The sequence below is a fragment of the Labrus mixtus genome, chromosome 8, assembly GCF_963584025.1.
Source record: "Labrus mixtus chromosome 8, fLabMix1.1, whole genome shotgun sequence".
NCBI lineage: Eukaryota > Metazoa > Chordata > Actinopteri > Labriformes > Labridae > Labrus > Labrus mixtus.
The window spans coordinates 7130908-7136907 of NC_083619.1; positions in this window are offsets into that span (position 1 = coordinate 7130908).

Sequence of the window (6000 nt, forward strand, 5' to 3'; positions counted from 1 at the left end):
TGGACAGAGTCGGAAATCAGGGAGAGAGAGAGCCACAGGTTGGATTTGAACCTGGGCCGTCTGCTTGGAGGACTAACAGCCTCCATACATGGGGCAAGTGCACTAAGCACCCTGTTTGAAATCAACACAGATGCTTTATAAACACACATGATTTGCACCAGGCTGTAAACATGCTGATTTCTGATGAAAAAAACAGGCCTTTGAATGGGTGTGTACGTGACCTCTGAGTCTCTTGGAGCCAGCCTCAAGTAGACTTTTACCTTAAAAGGAAACACTGTTCCAAAAATGTCATTTTCTATCAAAAGAAGAGAACCTAATCCTCTGTCCCCCGTCTGTTTTGTAGCTATTTTCTAGGCAAATATTCAAAATGTGTCAATGATCAAGGGAGGCAGATTTAGCTGTTGCTATTTAACAAGCTTTAGATCACACAAGTTAAGACATTCATCACAACACATTTTTTAAGCCATTGATATTGATATCAAGAATAGATATCAACAGGTGCCTGTTTAATGGCTACATTGGATTTAGAATACATTTTCTTGTTTGTTACCCTACAATCATGGCGTGAACACACCAAAATATATTCTCCCATCCTCTTTTACTTCTCGCTCTCACTCCCCCTCTCCTGTCCACCTTCCCTCAGTTGTCTCCCTTACCAAGTTCTCTGCCTTTGCGTAGAGACAGAAGGATTTTGATGTTGTCCCAGACAATGGACAATTTGGGTGATTTCCTGTGCGCCAGTGTCAGATGATTTTGTCCTGAGGCCGTAATGTTCCTGAGCCTTTTGTCTGGCTGGCCTCAGCCATGGAAGTCTGACTTCCCTCTTTCTCTCCTTCCCTTTTCATGTGGCCTGTGTGAATGAGCCGAGTCCACGGCTATTGTGGTGTGATTTAGTGATTTCTCCATTGGATCCAATGACAGAGGGTTTGACGTGCAGTGTTAACTGTGTATTTGATACTAGCAGCCAGCTCTTTCACAGGGATAGTCTCTCCACATAGGAAAGACTTGCGCATTGTGGGAAACAATAGCTTTTGTTGCGTTGGATAATGGAGGTTTTAGAAAAGGTATTCATGTTCCTGTGGTGATTAGATGGTTTTAATGTTTGTGTTAAAAATGATTATAATCCCCTCTTTGATTCCAGTGACGTCCTCGCTGTCAGTTTCTTTTTCCTCTTCAAAGTTCAGGTTAAAAGAGCTTGTGCATTCCAGTCAGTCAAATTCAAGCATGTTGTTCATACTAAATATTTTCCCCTTTGTGGCAGTGTTCGAGAAAGATGCTTGTGTGCGACTCATATGTCAGAGGATTAAGTCGAACTGACTCGCGCAGTCAACAACAGGAAGTGTTTGAACAAGTTTATGAAACGCCAGGTGATAAACTGGATTGACATGGATGGTTGAAAAGATTTTAATCAGGAAATGTCAGCCTCAGTGTAGGGATTCCTTCTGCCCCAGCATGTTCCTGACCTGAGGGTATCACAGATGCATCAGTATTTTACGAATGTAGGATTTCTACTCATGCTTGTACTTTCTTATCGAAAGGTTTGAAGTGGATTGGTTTTATGCAAAACAACCAGGAAACACAGTTATTCCTCCTTATAAATATTCACAGAAGCAGTAAGTGTTTTACCATGGTAATGGTGTCAAAGGGGCTTCAGTAGATTAAGTGATGTAAAAGTTTGAATCTAAATCCCCCTTCATATTTGAATATTGCCTACTAGAAGGGATTCATCAAATATACTTCTGCTTTGTTCGGCAATAAATTTCACCTGCTACACTGCAGGCAAATGCCCTTAAATACAACTGCTGCTTTGAATGATTATGATGTTTTGGATCTATAAATAACATTTGATTTACATGAATTTAAATAAACGAGGCATCAGTATATATACAGTACAACCATGCTTCTATTTACCAACTCACTGCCTGTGTCCCCTTTTTGTCCTGTCTCCAAAACGTTCACATATGTCAGAGTTTACTTTCTGGTGCGCACATATTCCTAATCACTTTGTTTTTATAGATTGCAAACTTTGCACATTTTGCAACAGAGAGTTTGGCACATTGTGTCAGTAATTACACACAGCATTGAAACAAGAGACTTTTTAAGAAGACCAAAAGACAAAACAGTTAGCCCCTTAAGAGTGAAGCCAAGAGATTTCGAGCTCCTCCTACTGCCTGGCTGCAGTGTAGGTAATCCAACGCCGCCTCTATGTTCACAGATGGAACATGGGACACACTTTAAGATTCAAATACACCTCTAACCTGAATTCTACCTCTACCGTTATTTTGTATCATGCTGATCTATGTCCTAATGTACAGTTGTCTTTAAACTTAAGTTTGAAATAGTTATGTTGTGCCATGAAAAGGGGATGTTTTATTGATTACTGATCTTTTCTGTGTCTTGTTAAGTTAAATGTGCAATTTTGTTAGCGGAAGAAGTGTCCCGTCATTTCTGTGGCTCTATAAGCCAGATCTCTCCTGCCCCTGTCTTGGCTCAATATGATGTCACACGCTCAATATTTCAGCGCCCGTCGTGCAGGTATTTTGGCTTCAATTTTGTCCAACTAAAAGATTAGGGAATGCTTTGTCCATATTTTTTTTACAGTCTATAGTAGAAACATACATTGTAATTTGTCTTAAATATTTTTATGCTCAGCAAACAGAATAGGATAATTTAACTTTCTACAAGGAACTGGCTTCTGACTTGAACTGACTGTAATCTTTAGCAGCAGTTCAACCCTTATGCATGACCTGAGCATGTCCTCTGTGTGTCTGTCACCTCCTGTGACCTACAGCGAAGACAGACCTGTTGGCTTTGATCACACTCTTGTTCTTATGTGCCCCACACACACACACACACACAAACACACACACAGTCTTAATGCCCAACCTTCCTCTGGATAAGCTCCATCAGGTTGTATTTGTAACAAAAGCCATGTGTGCATGTGTGTGTGTGTGTGTGTGTGTGTGTGACATTTGATCCTCTGATAGAAGATAGACATGAGTGAAATGTTATGATCAAACCTGCTGATACTGAAAACCAAGAGGGGGGTTGACATATGAGAGAGGAGAAGGAAAGAGAGAGAGACAGAAAGTGTGTGTACTTGTTTGAGAGAGAAAGAAAGTGTATTGGCTTTGCACTGCTATTTTAAGGTGCAATATATACTTACAGCTCTGTTAAGCCTTGCGTGCAATGTGTTATGCACGGTTGCGGATTGGTTACGGCCCTGCCATCGAAGGTTGTAACAGGAAAGTGTGTATTTAAAGTGATTCCCAGTCTTTATGAGGAAATAGCATATGGCTAAATGCAACTGGCTTTTATTTGAGGGTTTGAGGGTTAGACAGCTAAGTAAGAAGTTACTGCTGGGTTTTTAGTGTAAATGTATGTCATGTTTAATGTGTGATAAGGTGGTATTAAAGCTGCCTTTACTTAATGGAACAATACATAACTCTGACATGTAGCATTTTAAATTGATACTGCAGTCCAAATTCAAAACATTGGAGAGAGCTGTCTCCCCACACCCCCTCCTCTCTAGAGTCGATGTGTATGCAGGTTGCCATGTTGCAGACACTGAAGCTTCAGTGTTTAGCCAGCTCTTTATCAGTCTTGAAACCTTTTTGCGCTTGAACCTCTCTCCATTTTTTTCAGAAGTTGGTCATGGAGCTTATTAGACAAATGTCAAGACGTCTTTGGTCGGGTACAATCAGTTATATTTGAACCAGTTCGTTCGCTTGCCTGCTTCCATTGGTGTGCCATTTACCAGGCAAACTGAGGGGCGTCCAAAATGGCCGTGTGGAGGTGCATGTTTCCTTAATGTCCGATGATATCGTAAGGTCATTTTATGATTTAGTTCAGTAAATATCTTAAATTTAGCTCCTTTAACTAAAAAGCAGAAATAAAATGTTCATTTATATTGTGTTTGTGTTGTTTTTTTGTTTTTTTTTAAGCATAAGGCAAAGGGAAATAGCGCACTCTTAGATAGAAATGTCATCTTTAAGTGTTTGTCAAAGTTTTTATTTTTTAAGTGTCTGTATCTAAGGAAGTTGATTATATTTCCAAGGTCATTTTAACTACCACCATTCAGCCCCCAGGTCACAACTGTAGAAAGTTACCAGAACTTATGACTTAACTGAATTACATGAGAAGCACCTGAAGTGAAGCTTCATATCACCCATCTCATAAGAAAACCTGATATTCTTAAACTCTGAAATTCTCAAACAAGGTTCATAGCTTCTAGGTTTAGAAACTTGTGAGCGTATTTAAACTCTGCAAACATAAGCTCGAGATCCGAACATAACCTTTCAATTGTATTTTACATGACAACAGAGTCACTTTTTCATTTTAGATCTATTCTGCCGAGGTCAGACTACAGCAACAGGGTACGAATGGCTGACAAACCAGGAGGAGGGCTCCAACAGTTCCTTGAACTATGAAGAATTTCCTGCAGGCTGAATGCCTTTTTAAAGCTCACAACATACACTTGGCTCATATCCAAATATAGATCTGCTGCTGTGAGGTGTCTTATTATGTATTACAGCTGCACAGACCTAAGAGACCACATTTAAAATAATATATCCAGAAAAATAACCAAGATGATTGAATTAAAAAATATATATATACTAATAATGCCTCAAAAAAACGTCTCATAGATCTTACTTTTTTCTTCTTCATTACAGACAAAACTGTAACCCCAAACCTGAGTGGGAAATAACATCTCTGAGACATTTAAAACTCAGAAGGAGAAGTTCATCTAAAGGTAAGCTTCCAAAAACTCTTTCTTTTGGCTTTCTCAGTCAGTAAAAATGACCTTTTTTAGTCATTGCAGTGACATTTTTCTCTGTGTTTTAAGCGTTCCTCAATGCTTTACTTGTTGCTACTTTCATCATATTGTTGTGAAATATCAGTCCACTTATGAACCAGGTATCCCATGTGATGTGATCTGTGCAGCTGATTGGTTAACTGCTGCACAGTTTTTTTTATTTTTTTATCATGCATTCAACAAACACAAAACAACCCCCCCCCCCCCCCACACACACACACACACACAGCTTTTCTCTTGTTGAAGCACAAAGTCTTGCACAATTTCAGCTCTACAGTTGTAAAACAGATCCAGTCATTAAGGAGTCAGGTTTTTACTACCCATTCATAGTCATTTATGAGGCTGATCTTATCAAAACGGCACGAATGACCTGCAACATCAGGATGTGTGCACTCATGTTTTTACGGCACTATGTTTTTTATGAGGCATATTCCATTGTGTCACTCTGACTTTATGGTTTCGAGTTCGTGGCTAAACAGGTTTTTTTTTTTTACCATCACAAAGGTTTTATTCTCATAACATTGTTTTGATTGATTTTCACATTCATCAAATGATGATGACATATGAGCTCAACAATGACATGATACTAGAATCTTAATCTTAGATATGATTCAGGAAAAATCAAATTATCTCGATACCAATGTTGATACCATGGAAAATTTCACAAAAAGTTGCGTTTTTTTTTTTTTTTTATATTTATAACTTTTTAAGAATATATTCGTCTCCTATCCGTTCATCTCATGAAATGAAAATGGTTTTGATACAACTGATTGATCAGTAAAATAGCAGATTGTATCTTGAATAAGATGTGGGACCAAAAAAGGATCGTAACATTTTGACAAACCTTACCAAAAGTATCAGCCTATAGGAGCTGACTCAAATCCAAATCTGATTTTGTTGACCGTCATATTTGACAACCAGCTTTTGTATAAGAGAAGACATCAGCTACCCCATATTCTTGTGTATCTAAAGATTGATTCCCCTTCCATATTTTATAATCGTCTACCATACAAACAAATCTCTGATAACTACAATCAGTTATGATTCGCCTTTGAACGCTCGGGAATGTTTCTGAATGTAAGGTGAGGTGACCCAAACGATCACATCTCTTATCTTTGGTCAGTGAGCAGAGATAGTAATCTAAACTGACTGTCAAAGAGGACAACAGCCATGCCTGCATGCAG